General features: G+C 39.1%; 1 long non-coding RNA gene across 1 annotated transcript in view; it reads right to left on the bottom strand.

Moving 5' to 3' along the window:
* LOC110352380 (uncharacterized) overlaps positions 1-14,224 on the bottom strand; it is an 81,354-nt gene that overhangs the window by 33,931 nt on the left and 33,199 nt on the right. Inside the window, exon 3 of the long non-coding RNA XR_002401288.4 lies at positions 2,351-2,534. This is a non-coding gene — a long non-coding RNA (uncharacterized lncRNA). The remainder of the gene's footprint in view (positions 1-2,350; positions 2,535-14,224) is intronic.

Below are 14,224 nucleotides of genomic sequence, written 5' to 3'. Positions count from 1 at the left end.
CAGTGATTGATCTGTCATTTGAGTGCCAGAGAGAGCGTTTAGGACTGGAGAGAGAAGACCAATAATGCAAGTTGGTGTTTCATTAAAATGAGGCTGGTCAACAGAGTTAATTCAAAATGTTCATCCTTTTGCAATTTCAGTTATGTCTCTTAAACATTTTTTTTCTGCGACAGCACAGCCTCAAATAAATAAATAAATAAATAAATATTATTAGAAAAAAAAAAAAAAAGGTCCATTCCCTCCCTTTTGTTCTTAGTGAATGCTTATGATTTTTTACTGTTTGGGGTTTGCTTTACTGCATTAATGCAAATATGCAACAGTAAGGTCACAAGTGACATCCTAATACAGAGATAGATCACATAGGAAGACTTAGACCAAGGGTTACCTCACCTTATTGGGTCTCAGTTGCCCAAGATATTAAGCTGTCTCACCTTCCCTCTGCTGCAGAGGGAGCAAATTTTAGCCCTAATTTAGCAGCCTTCCATCCCCAACTCTGCTTTGCAGGTTTCAGCAATGGCAGGTTTTTTAAACACAGTGAGATCAGATCAGACATATCTCTATTTCACTCTCCTTCACCTTTTTATTGAGGAATTGCTTTTTCCTCCCAAAAGAGAGTCATATTGTGGAGAAAATGTCAGATGTAATAATGTATTGAGCCCCTAGGGCTATTAATTCTGGCTGAGTGGCCCTAACATTTGTAGCCCTGCTAATCTGAAGCAATAGCTCCCAAAGCCAGGATACTGGGGTTATAACCTGATAAACAGGACAGTGGAAAGATTTTCTTTCACAGGATGCAAGGGATGAATGTTTTGAGAGCCTTATTTGACCTGAAAGACCACCACTGTCTTATTTCTCTGTTCTTCCTCCAGGAGTAGAGCCAATAGGAACTTGCAGCAAAGCTATAGGAAAGGCCATCAGACTGAACAGAGTGTGGGATAGTATGCACATGGCCACTGGGAACAACAGGGAAAGAGAGGCAGGCAGCAAAACCTGTGGGCCAAAAGAGAGCAAAGGCAAGGGGCTCACACCAGGGCAGTCCACTGGAGGAGAAGCAGAGACAAGAAGGATGGCACACTGCCACAGCAGCTCACTTTAAACCAAGCCTTGTTATGCACCAAAACTTCAAGTTGTAAGCCGTGGCTAAAAGTTACTTCTGATGGGGGAAAACTACAGTTGGCCTGCCTCATGGAGAAAAGTGGGTAAATGGCTATTAATATAATTATACTTTAATACTCACTGTTGCCCTGTTTAGCTAGCAGGTTAAAGTTTTCCATCCAGCAATAAAAATATTGGTTGTTAAGACATCAGTTCATATTTGCAAGTGGATACAGTGAGTATGCTCATCATCAGAGAGTTCGTACTATCTTCCCTTATTTCTGGTATACTTTGAGATGCTCCTTTTTGTGCTGAACCCCTTCATCCCTCATTGCCACAAAGATATCCCTAAGGGAAGTGTTACATGTACATGTTTTCTGGTCTTCCAGGGGTGTCAGGCAGAGCACAGGTAATTCCCGACCAGCTTGCAGGGTTTTTTGACCAGTGGGTTGATAAAAATGGGCATAATAGGCATAATATCTGTGAGGCAGCCAGCTGGATGGCAGGTCAAAGATTGTATGTGTATTCTCTGGAGAGTCACTAATCAACCAGCAGCCACCAATGATCAGGGAGGAGCAAGGAAATTTGTCACACCATGACAGATCCAGGGGCTGGAGGCTGGGAGTGCTGGGAAGCAGAGGGTAGGCTGGGTGTTGTAGGATGAACAGAAAATGGCAGGGGAAACTACAGCAGCTTTACTGGAAATGTTACAAAAGGGATCAGATCAAGTGTGAGTAGGACATTGGAGACCTCAGTGAAGGCTGCTTGGGACAGGGGAGCATGGGAGGTCCAGTGGTGGCAACAGGCTACAAGGAAGGAGCAAGAAGTATGGAGGTGAAAAACACTGAGGGGCAAAGAGTACCATGAGGGAGAGCATGGGGAACTCAGGTTACCTCCAAGGGCAATGACAAGGTAGGAGGAAGATACATTACAATACATTGCCTTGCGTCCACTATCATTTGAAACCCAAAACACTCTAATCAAGTTACAACTAGATCAGTAGAGTATAACACTGGTGTCAACTAAAAGTGAACAGCATTGCTGGTCCCTGTTACATTCTTCACACGAACTATAGAGAATGTTTCCAGACTAGCAGGATCTTTCAAAAGAGAAGCTGTTTTTTTTCAAGAGAAGCTGTTTGTTTATGCCTGCAGCATTGGCTGCTTTTGTAAAGCAAGGAAAGAAATTCCTAATTAATTATGCTTGTTGCCTATCCCCTGGAAAAGGAAATGGATAGAGGAGAAATTGTGCTTACCTTGAACGATCACCTTCTGTGTTAGCTCAGCAAGAGGGACTTATTTGTGCTTAGCCAGATCAATCTTCAGTTCACAACGTGAGTGAAGCATCTGTCTTGGTAGCTGTTACTCTGCTGCCTGTAGCCATCTGGGCTAAGCAGGTGTATCACATCAGACTCCAGGTCCAAGATTAGGCTCAGTTCTCTGTGGGGCAAAGGGGAAAGAAGGGAAAGAAGGTTTGGCCTAAAACCAACTTGCAAAAACTATCTCTCGCTTCATCAGGGAAGTCATGACAAGGGATTAAACTGAAATCTCAGTCAAATCTGACCAGAATTTGAAATTTGATGTCAAAAAGTATCATTGATAGAGCTATCTAAGGGCAGCAGCTGAGCAAGGTAGTTGCAATTTTAACAAATAAAATTAAGGTTAGTGATAAGTGACAGGGTGGATACTTTCAACAGCACTCTCCAATTCCCTTTCTCTCTGTTCTTTTGTCCTAAAGAAAGTGGCTGAAGTTTCTCTAATATGTGTTTGTTTAGTCATTCCAGAAGTAAAATTAATATTCTGATTTATTTTAGGTAATATGATATTTTCCATAATAATTTCAAGCAAAATTTGTTGCTATTCAGAGAGAAACTAATGTCCTGTGTTGACCAGGCACATCAAGTTAATGCTTTCCTGCATAGTGTCCTTCCATAATAAAAGTGCTTATTAAGGCTGAGACTGAAAAACCAAAAGGAAGAAGTAGTTTAGCATTCTGATAACAAGGAGGGTACCCAAGTTTCAAGCGTACAGAGTTTAGTTAAAACCTTGCAAAAGAGGATTGTAACATTACATCTAGATAAAAACAGTTGGATGTTTATTAACAGCCCATGCAGACTGCATTAATATGTGTTCAGATTATAAATCCTCAGAGAACAGGCGTTACTGTGAAATAATCATTGTGCTTCCAATTGAGAAAGTCAAGGTAGTGAGCAGTGATTTGGATGCATTTCATCAGTGCCCTCTACTGGAAAAAAAATCATCACCTCTTTCTCACAGGCAACTTACTAGTTCTCCATTGATGTTGTATAAGATGTGCAATCATTTTTATTTAATGATTCAAAGGAAATTCAAAGAGTTTGTTTTTCCCATCATTAAAAAAAAAAAAAAAAAAATGCTCTTGGTGTCATGTAGGTTTGTCTAGATTGGGAGTTAAAACTTTTTTTTTTTTTCTTTTTTTTTTTTTTTTTTTTAGTGTAAATGATTCAAAGTGCTTCACTCTAAAAAGATTCATTTCAAGATTGAGTCTGTGGTCATCTTTTAATTATTATACCAGAGAGTTAAGACTGTAGATAATAATAATGAAGAGAAGGGCAAGAAGTTAATAACAGATCATTAAACGTTTTCTCCTGAGAAAATAATGGAACAATTCTGTTTCAGCTTCAAAAAAAATGGGAAGGTAGGGGCTTGAGGATAACACCAACTTCTTCCATAGCCTCAAAATACAAAGGGAAAACAGGGGGTTCATCATAAATGGTCCATCTTTTGTCTACAATTATTTTTAAAGACTACACAATATTACAGAGGACCAGGAGTACTTTTTCAACTTAGCCCTGTTGCTCCAGTTGTTTTTACATCCATGGCATACATTGCTTTTGGAGCCAGCAACAGGATGTAGTGAAGGGAAGCCCTGCCTACAGCTTACAGCCTCATCTTCCTGACAGTCTCGCCTGGCAGGGCTTGATTCTTTTCATCCAAGACTCTCTCTTAAGTCCCTACTTCAGATTTTAGGTGCTATTGTTGATTCCCTGGCTGGTTTCCTGTCTGCAGGGCCATTATTGCTAGGTATAAAGCAATGTGGTGCCATACTGACAGTCAAATTGTAAATTATTAAAGAAAATGAATAACTGGATTGGACACGGAAGAAAACAAGCAAACAAAAACAAAAAACACTATAAATGTTATTTGGCACTAGTGGGACTAATATAATTACCGTCATAATAATTTCAGAGGTATCGAAGCTCACTTCTGTTTTGCTTGTTTGGGAAAATAATCTATTATCAGTAACAAAACAGTCAAGAAACATTTTGAGAAACATTGTGAATTGAATAACAGCATTTAACAATCATGTACAGATGGAAAATAATTAAAGAGTTATCCTGGCTGTCAAAAACCTGGAGGTACTAATGACTTGAGAAGGTGTGACATGTTAGTTCACTCAGTACTGATAGACCTCTTATATTTTCAAGGTCCCAGTGGATAAACTTGAGGGTGGGGAGGAGGGCGGAAGGAAATATGTATGTATGTATGTATGTATGTATGTATGTATATATATATATATATATATATATATATATATATATGTATGTATGTATGTATATATTGTTATACCAAACAAAATGTTATAACCATTAGTACCCTAAAATACAAAAATGTAAAATACAAGTGATGAAAAATTATATTTCTCTTTTGAATTCTGCCAGCCTCCTGACTTTCCCAAATGTTCATGAAAGAAGCCAAACAAAAAAATAAAAATAAAAAGAATAAAATTCAATTCAATGAAGAGAGGAGGCACAGAGAACACAGCCCACAGCCAGGTTTCTTTCAGTGGTGCTTAGTGCCAGGACAAGAAGCAATGGGCATAAATAGGAGATTCCCTCTGAACATCAGGAAACACTTGTTTACTGTGAGGGCTTCAGAGTGCTGGCACAGGTTGCCCTGAGAGACTGTGGAGTCTCCCTCCTTGGAGATGCTCAGAAAACATCATGCCATGTTCCTGGGCAACCTGCTCTAGGTCGCCCTACTTGAGCATGGCTGCCAACCTCAACTGTTCTGGGATTCTATGATTTCAGCTGCAGGAAACTTCTGTACTGTGTTAGTGACTGAACATTGTTTCCCAGAGAGGCTGTGGAGTCTACCTCCTTAGACACCTTTAAAAGCCACCTGGACATGGTCCTGGGCAGCCTGCTCTGGGTGTCCCTGCTTGATTTGGGGTTGAAGCAGATGGCTTCCAGAGGACCCTGCCAACCTCAACTATTTCAGAATTTTAATAATAATTTTAATAATAATAATAAATAAATGAAAATGTTTAATCAGCCCGCAATGTGAAGCAATTATTTATTTTAGGCAAAATTAATGTTTTGGATCAAAGCTAAATAGACCTTACCATTCTTACTTCGACTATGCTTGAAACCACTTTTCTTCAGCCATTGCTGCTGCCAATAAACAACACTTCAGTCCAACTTCAGTCTCAGTTCAGGACAAGCACTGAGAAAATTATTTTTCACCTTATTCAGTTGCTGCGGGGAGGGTATTGCTCACCTTTCTTGGGTGAACAGTGATAGGATGCAAGAAAATGGTCTCAGGTTGTGCCAGAAGAGGTTTAGCTTGCACATTGGCAAGAATTTCTTCATGGAGAGTGTGGTCAAGCATTGGAATGGGCTCCCAGGGAAGTGGTTCTGTCCCCATCCCTGGAGGTGTTTAAGAGATGTGACACTAAGGGACATAGTTTTGTGATGGGACTCAGTAGCTCAGGTTAATGGCTGGACTTGATGATCCTGAAGGTCTTTTCCAACCTAGATGACTCTATGACTCTGTGATCCTCCTGTGCCTTGTGAGCTGACCTGGCAGGAGGTCCAGCAGGGTGGCGAGTACGTCGTCCTGGGACTGGTGCCTCAGGGTGGCAAAGAAAAAGCTTGTGGAGGTGTCACCCCAAGGCTGCCATGCCTGTATGGCACAGCAGGACTGCCTGGTGAGGCAGGCAGCCGGCTGCTACCTTTTGATTCTTGTACATCCATCATTTGTAGAAAGCAACGTACCCTACAAGTAACAGCTCCTTTCCCAAGTGAAGGCCCAGCAGAATGTTTGTAAAGATTTCTAATAATGCCAAGAGCCGTGTCGATGGGGAGAGCAGCACTCATGGCAGTGTATGTTTGAGCTGTGCAGTGATGAGGGGAAGGACACTGAAGATAGAACTGAAACAGCTATTGTTTCAGCTTTCCCGGCTTCAACCAAACTCTTCAATATTTCAATGGGATTTTTTAATGTATGAATAAATAGTGCTTTAATAAAAGGAGTAATATGTCTGGAACCATAGATTTTTTGTTTGTTTATACATCTTCTCTCATGCAATATTTATAAACCCACTCGTTCCTTTTCTGATAATTTCTCTAACACATTGAAAGACTGCCTGGCAAGTCATAAAATGCAATTGCTGTTTTCACAGCATATTGTGCACTTCCAAAAGAAATTTTTAGCCTCAGATGAATGCTACTCATTGTTTTGTAGCAAATTGCAACATGCTGGGAGCATACTGGGAAATCAAATGTCAGCCTCCAAAGTATCACTCTTCCATTTAAAGGTCACATCTCATCTTAATGGGATAACTGGAATGTCTGCTGTGATTTCATATCCCTAAAACCTCTCGTCTTTGCTCCAGCAAATGTTGCTTTCTGACAGCTCTTCTCCAAAAATACGTCACATGAACGCACATAGACACAAATGCTTATGGTGATGCTGGGCAAGTAGATGAGACAGTTTCATTGATTCAAAGAAATCAAGTGTTTTTCTCTGTCATTTCATTTTAGGGGAGAAATAGCACTATTATATAAGAAGAGGATCTTATTTGAGATGGTTTGGGGCACAATATTGTTTTTACTGTGTTGCATTATATTGTATGACAACCATAGTATAGGTATAAAATCTATATTGACATAGTATAAATTTAGACCTATTTCCTCATGCCCTTATACACTTTTTAATATTTTAATTAATAAAAAATAAAAATAAAAATAAAAGTCAGTGGAAATATAGCTGGACCTTCGCAGGTACAGGGCATACAGTGAAAACTGTCATAATTATTTTCTTACATTTGAATACATGGAGATTTTCCCTTCCTGTTCATTTTTGTACAAACTTCATCTGATTTGGCCTTTTAACTGAATTTACATTGATGTGTTCTTTTTTTTCTTTTTCACATATATGGCATTCAAAAAAGAAACTCCTAAGCTCCCATTCTTATATCAGTAAATCACTAAAAGTTCTATTACTAAATTTATGACAACAGAATATAGTTTGATACAGTCTGCATAAGAACTTCTCACCCATTACATTTTTATGTGGCATCTCTAAAGCCATTCTGAGGTGGCCCATAGGATAGGTCCAGCAGAGCCTGGATCTGGATTTGGGATATTTTAAGCCACAAAACCACTGACAATAACATGTACAATCACAAGGGGAAGAATATATGGCGCTGCATTGGAGTTTCTCTGGCTGCTGCAGTTTTGTAGCTTTGCATGTCAAAGTCACCACTAGTCTCAGTGGTAAGTTTGGCATACAGTTACTTTTAGATTGAGGTTTTGATCAAGAATATAGATAATTAAAATTTTGCTTTAATGCAAAAGAATTCTTTTTTGATTCTTTTTTGCAAAAGAATCAATTATTGGTTTGTGTTTGTTTTTTGTTTTTTTAAGGAAAACTTTTTCATTTTTCAGGAACCATCATGGAAAATTTGGGGTTTTCTTTATTATTTCATCTATGGCCTTTGGCAAAGATGCGGATGTTGTCTCCATTGTAGTACTCTCTGGCAACTCTGAAAAGAAACACTTTTTTTATGGAAAATTACGTGTTGGCTTCAGAAACCAGGCTCATTTACCTTGGTAAGGAAGAGCGTATTCAGGATAGAGTACTTCACAGGTGGAAAAAACTGTTCAGAGCAGCCTTTGGCAAGAACTGGAAAATATCTCCATTACATTATAGAAACAAAATAGGTTTGTCTGTCTCCGTGTGTGTGCACATGCACAGGAGTTACTTGCTGATATCCAATATCAAAGTTCTTGTTGAAGAAAGAATAACCAATGCACTTTGGTAGATAATCAATCCCTAAAAATCTACCATGTCATTTTAAGACAATTAAGCTACAGTTCTTACAGAGATATAGTTATGTGTTGAATTGCTCTTTCCTAAACTAATATTTCCCAAACCTGTGTTTCAGTTTTTGTTTTCAGATTTGGTGCAGTTTATTTGTTGATTGCATATTGCAAATCCAGCAGAACACCTAGAAAGCCATCCATCTTGAATGAGCACTCACCACAACGCCAGAGGCCTTCCCAAGCACACATACCCCCATGCCCATCAGCAGTAAATAAACAGACAGCTTGCTACATACCCAATACACATTATAGGTGTCCTTTTACTTTTCTGCAGGCTTCTGCTGTTAATGAAAACTAAGCAGAAACATGGAGTCTTCCAAACTCTTTGCACTTCTGGTGCAGAGGAGGAGCTCCACTTACTTTTTATACCTCTTTCTCAAGTGCCATACCAAATAGAGGTAGTCCAGTGCTGGAGCTGCTATTACAAAAACTGAAGGTAACATTTTTGAAGGTGACAGTTAAGTCTTCAGGTGTTACATCTGCATGTAGCCTGCCACATAAAAGTCCAGCTTTTAGAGTCCGAGCAGCTATAGCTCCTCCTTCCTTGGAAAAATACTGGCCTCAAAGAAAAAAATATTTGGACTCATATTTTCTAGAACTCTTCAAGCTATTCTTTTTTTCTTCACAGTAAGTTAAACTCATGGGAAGTCTGAAAATCTAGTTCTCAAAATTCAGAAAAAAATGTTGAGACCCACTTCTCTTCTTGACTTTTTCAAAGTTAATTCTAGATTAATTACCAGCAATACTAGCTAATTTTGTACCATGTGGAATGATGAGCAGAAGCTAATCCATTAGTGCATTTCAGAAACACTTCCAAACTTTGCAGTTTGTTACTGATGCTGTGAGCTGGAAAAATCAATCTCTGGGCTAACATACTAATGAGCACAGCAAGCAGTTTATCTTTCTGTAGTGCATTTGTAATGAGAGACAGAAGATTCTAGTTTTAAAATGGAGAAGAGATTAAACATATGGAGTAGACAGATGACTATTCACCAGGGGGTACCTAGGTGACAAAAAAAAAAAAAAATGTGCCCTACACTTGACCTGGCCACAATATGCAAACCATGCTGCCTATAAGGGTCTTAACATTTTTTAGTTTGCAGCCATCACATTCAGGTGTTTCTGGGTGGACAACGGGAACAAACTGAAGATCTCAGGCAGGGTTTGGCCTCCCAGCTCCTCACCTTGAGAAATTGCTTTTTCTCATTGTAACAGCAGCCAAAAAAAAATCATTGTCTGAAAATTACTTAATTGTGAAAGACAATGCAGAACAGCCCATAAGTTTTTCTCGGTTTTGGTAGCCTAAGATATTGATTTCTGTTCACTCTTTGAGCTGGCCGCAATATGAATGGCAACAGGGAAAGAGAGAGAAGCTCAGTTGTGTCACCTCTAAGGAGCTCCAGCTCCTCATCTTCTCCAGGCTGGCAGCATGAAAGGAAAGGTGGGGAAGGAGTTTGTTCAGAAGCAGCATCAGTCACACAGATGGGACTGGAACTCAGCCTGGGGAGATAAATGAAGAAGCATGAATGATAAATGCTTCTTTTTTAGGATTCTCTTGAAGATTCATTTCTTATTTGTGAGTGATTCATTGTTTTCCTTCTTGATTCTCAGGTTATCTTAATAAGCATTTGAAAACTTTTATTCGGTAACAAAAGGAAATAAGGCTTGAAGTCTCATTTCATAAATCATAACTGACATTCAAAATATCCTGAAGTATCAGGGTTTGTTTTTGCAGTATCTTTTGAAAGTGTCCTGTGGATCAGGCAAACTCTGTTTGCACACTCCTGGAGCTGATCTCAACAAAACTTCTGAGGGCCTGTGGAGAAAGTGTGAAGGCTCTCACAGTGCTTAGGGCCATTCTCCAAACTTTCTCCCTTTCCTTTTCTTCTGCTGCTACGTGACAGGCAGAGGAATTCTCCAGCATTACTTACTTGGCCAGAAGTATCAGTATGCCAGACCACAGATAGATTAAGCATATTTGATCTACTCTCTATGCAAATAAAATTCTGAAGAATTTAAATTTAATTTAAAAATAATTTAAATTCTGTTGAATATGAACTCCCTTTAATGAAACCTCAGCCAGATCTGCAGCGTGGCTTCACGCAGACAAATGGAGAGGGAGTAAGTCTGATCTGCACATCTTTCTGCCTGGCCCAGCATATCCTCTCTTCTCTCAGGACACTTTTTCCAATATAATTATAACATCTAACAAGAAGACACAAAGAAGTGGCACCGAACAGTGGGATTCAAAACAGTAACAAACTGGAAAACATAAGTAGCTAGAACTTGTATCAAACCCCACTCTTATTACACAGCTGAGCCTCAGGAGGGTTTAAAGAAAAATAAAGTAGCCATGATTTCCCCAGTCAACCCAGTCACAAACAGTACCAGCTACTGCCTCAGAGATTCACATTCTTTGATGAAACCTCCCAAAGCAGAAAGGAAATTTTAAAGGACTAGAAAGATGGTCTTTATTATTCATCTGTCTGCCTACATGAATATTATTGGTTTACTTAGAGATGAAATAACTCTGTAGAAACTACTGTTCATGCCAAAGGTTCATAACCTTTTCCAGCTGCAAAAGCCCTCACACAGTCTCTGCTGCCCCAGAACATTTCCTACCTCTGGAAAACACATACACAATACACTGGCAGGGAGGGTACAATAATAATTTGGGAAGAGGCTAGCAAGTGTTTAGGGCCTTTCAAACTTTGTCCTTCTTTCCTTCTTTCCCTGTCCACATTGGTATCTTGAGGCATCTCTGAAATAACTTCTCTTCATGGCAATCCACAGTCAGCACTTCTGTCATCTGAGATTAAGCATACAAACACAAATACGCTCAGTGGCAAGACAGGGAGATGTGGGGTTTTCATGAGTTCATGTTTTCTAATTAATTCAAATACCCAGATGAAGTTGCCATAGTTCTAACCAGGGTCAAGAATACTCATAAGTATTTTCTGCCACTGTTTAGTGTTTTGGTTGTTGGATGTTTTGTTGTTTGTTTGTTTGTTTGTTTGTTTTCAGTCTGTTAGCAGATATTAAGAAAGAGAAGTTGCTAATGAAATGACAATTTATGTTGTTGTCTTTCTTGAAATGAAAACCCAGTTACCTTTAGATGACTGAGTTTTATTTTTTTTAAAAAGAAATAAGACCACCTCAAGAGTCAGAATTTGGCAAAATTTGGCCCACCAATGCCAAAATAAATGGTTACCAATAGCATCTCTGTTAAATCAAAAAGCCAAATACAATGAGCTCTGCAGTCCCAAGACATTTTATTGGTTACAATTCCATTGTGATTAATCAGTAGTGATGTTAAGTTCAGGGACCAACAGGGACAGCAATGTCTTGAAGCAGTGAGGTATGTTGTAAATGTCAAACTGGCAGTAAATAGCCATTCTATTATCTGTTGGCCTTATGAATTAAGAAATCCTGCTTCCTTCTTCTTATTTTGCACAATATGAAAACCTAGCCAACCAAAAGACATAGAAAGAAGGCGAAATAAGAAGGAGAAAGAAGAAGAAGAAAGAAGAAGAAGAGGAAGAGGAAGAGGAAGAGGAAGAGGAAAGGGAAAAAGAAAAAGAAAAGGAAAAGGAAAAGGAAAAAGAAAAGAAGAAAAAAAAAAAAAGGAAAAATGAAAAAGAAGGATTCTAGAGTATGCAATTATTTACCCCTGATATTCAGAATAAGTCCCAGGTCACGAGCTTGTCTTAGGAACATACAGATCATATAATATAATTAAGTTTGAAACCACTGGAACATTTATAGCATTTTGTTGAGAGAGAAGACCCACAGTAAGAACTGTTCTAATAAACCTGAAGGCCTTTAGCATGGTTGCTTTGTTTTTAACAGCTTTAGGTCTCTCAACTCCAGTTTCGAACTAGGTAAAATTAATCTGAACTGCAACTGGAACTTGTTACCTATGTTGTTTCAAAAGGGAGCTTTGCATCCAGACGCAAGGTTTGTCCTTTACACCAGCTATTTTCTCAAGGGTACAGCCACTATCAAACCTATAAAATATATCTATAGCATTTATCATGGTAATTCAACAATGTCTTTATATGCCATGATGTTTCTTCCACAACGACTGAAATTCAGAAAATGTGTTCATGTCAATAATCAGACGTGATAAAATAGCCCAGAGATTACATAACATTGCAGATCTCTTAAACTACCCAGTGAGCGCAACAATGCATATTTCTTCTGAGATTCTAACTGGCTGTGTTTTTCTCAGACAAATGTGTGGAGATGCCTCCATCCATTTTTTAAAACTTTGGTATTTTCTGAAAACATCCAGACTCAGAAAGACCTTTGTAAACTTATGTTCCAAGCTGAAGTTCCAACTGAACACTGGCATGGAACAAACTCTGTGGAAATTGTCTTATCATTATAAAAAACTCTCAAAATCAAACCAATCTATCACATCAAAAACCTGAGCAGCCTTAAAAATATGCATTTATTCTTGGTTGTGCAGTGACATTTTTTTTAATGTTGGCTGATTTCAGAGTACTATGAACTTAGAATATTAAACACCAAAATTCCCAGTGATGCTGCTTACTGTTTAAAAAGCAGAGGGTTGAAATTTATGCATTTTAGAAGACAAAGAATTACATGGCTTTTGTTTTTTGTTTTTCTTTTTTTTTTTTAATAAATATCTGAAATGATGACCTACCACAGTCACTATAAATATTTTTCTTTATGGATTTGTGGTAGAAATTTAAAATGCATCCTGTACTGCAGGAGCCAGAAAAATGACTATGAAGCCATAGAGTAACTCTTCGCCAGCAAAGCCAGCATCCACAATGACTTTGAGAATCTATAGAATTTGAGCTTCTTTCTTTTAGGTCATACTTGCATCACATTAATGCTATACCAATAAAAGTCAAAGATATGATCTTTATTAGGTTGTTAATACAGTGCCGTGGTGAGTTATATTTTCTTTCTCCTATTCTTTAATAGATATGGTCTCAGACATCTCGGATGCAGACCACATCCTAAGAGCAAGGGAATCTCTTCCCACAGCCTCAGTATGACCAGGACTGAAGTCTTAATGTAGAGGTAGTTTTATTGAAGATCAAAAAGATGGGTTTGGGGTGTAAGACTGGGGGAGGTAAGAGATCCTTCTCGTCTCATCAGGTGAAAATCATCCTGGGATACAGACCCCTTTTTCCTAGCAGGAGCCTATGTCCGCTTTACTCTCCATGTCTCCTTCAAGTGCAAACCTGGCTCTCCAACATGCCAGCCCTGGCAAAGTCAGCAACAGGATGCTGGCTTGTCTTTGCTGTCACCATTTTGCCATCACTTATAGCCAGAAACCACTGCCTCTGTGCCTGTGCTTCAGTTGGACATGCTATCTTTATTTATTGTGGATAATGAGACTGTCAAACATCTGAGGGGTAATGGATGGTTGGAGAATAAAAGAGAAAATAACAGTATTGTATTGCTAGCATGCATAAGAGGGAAAAATACTTTGGTGTGTTTTTGTATGTGATTATAATAAGAAAATCCAGGAAATATAAACTAGGTTGGGCAAATAGTCAGTTCTCTAACGGATTAATGACTAATTTCTCCAAAGTAATCACAGCAAACCAAACAGGACCACATATATGCAGGCTGCTAGGCAGTACGGAGACTGCAGAGAAAGCATCAGACCCGAGCCAGATGGGTTTCAGTAATGCGGAGCTGCTGGGAGCTGGTTCACCCTTCCCACAAACAGGCTGCCACAGGGACATGTGCCCTGCCACAATCCATCTGCTTGGAACATGGATGACCCTCTGCAGGCTAACTCCACATCATGTTGCATTTGGTGGCAGCAGCATACACAGGCACTGCTCGGACTACAATAGCAGTGTGCATTTGCACTCCTATCAGCAGCAAAACCCCTATAGGAGAAGCACTCAGGCTGTGGGGATTTGTCTTCCACCCACTGCTCCCCCTAGTCCACAGCATGATGTGTGAGGTGTGGATAAGCACTTGAGTAGGCAT

The sequence above is a fragment of the Anas platyrhynchos genome, chromosome 3 (assembly GCF_047663525.1).
Source record: "Anas platyrhynchos isolate ZD024472 breed Pekin duck chromosome 3, IASCAAS_PekinDuck_T2T, whole genome shotgun sequence".
In the NCBI taxonomy this organism is placed as follows: Eukaryota; Metazoa; Chordata; class Aves; order Anseriformes; family Anatidae; genus Anas; species Anas platyrhynchos.
The sequence above is the reverse complement of the archived record's forward strand: the minus strand, read 5'-3'. Positions and strand labels throughout refer to the sequence as shown.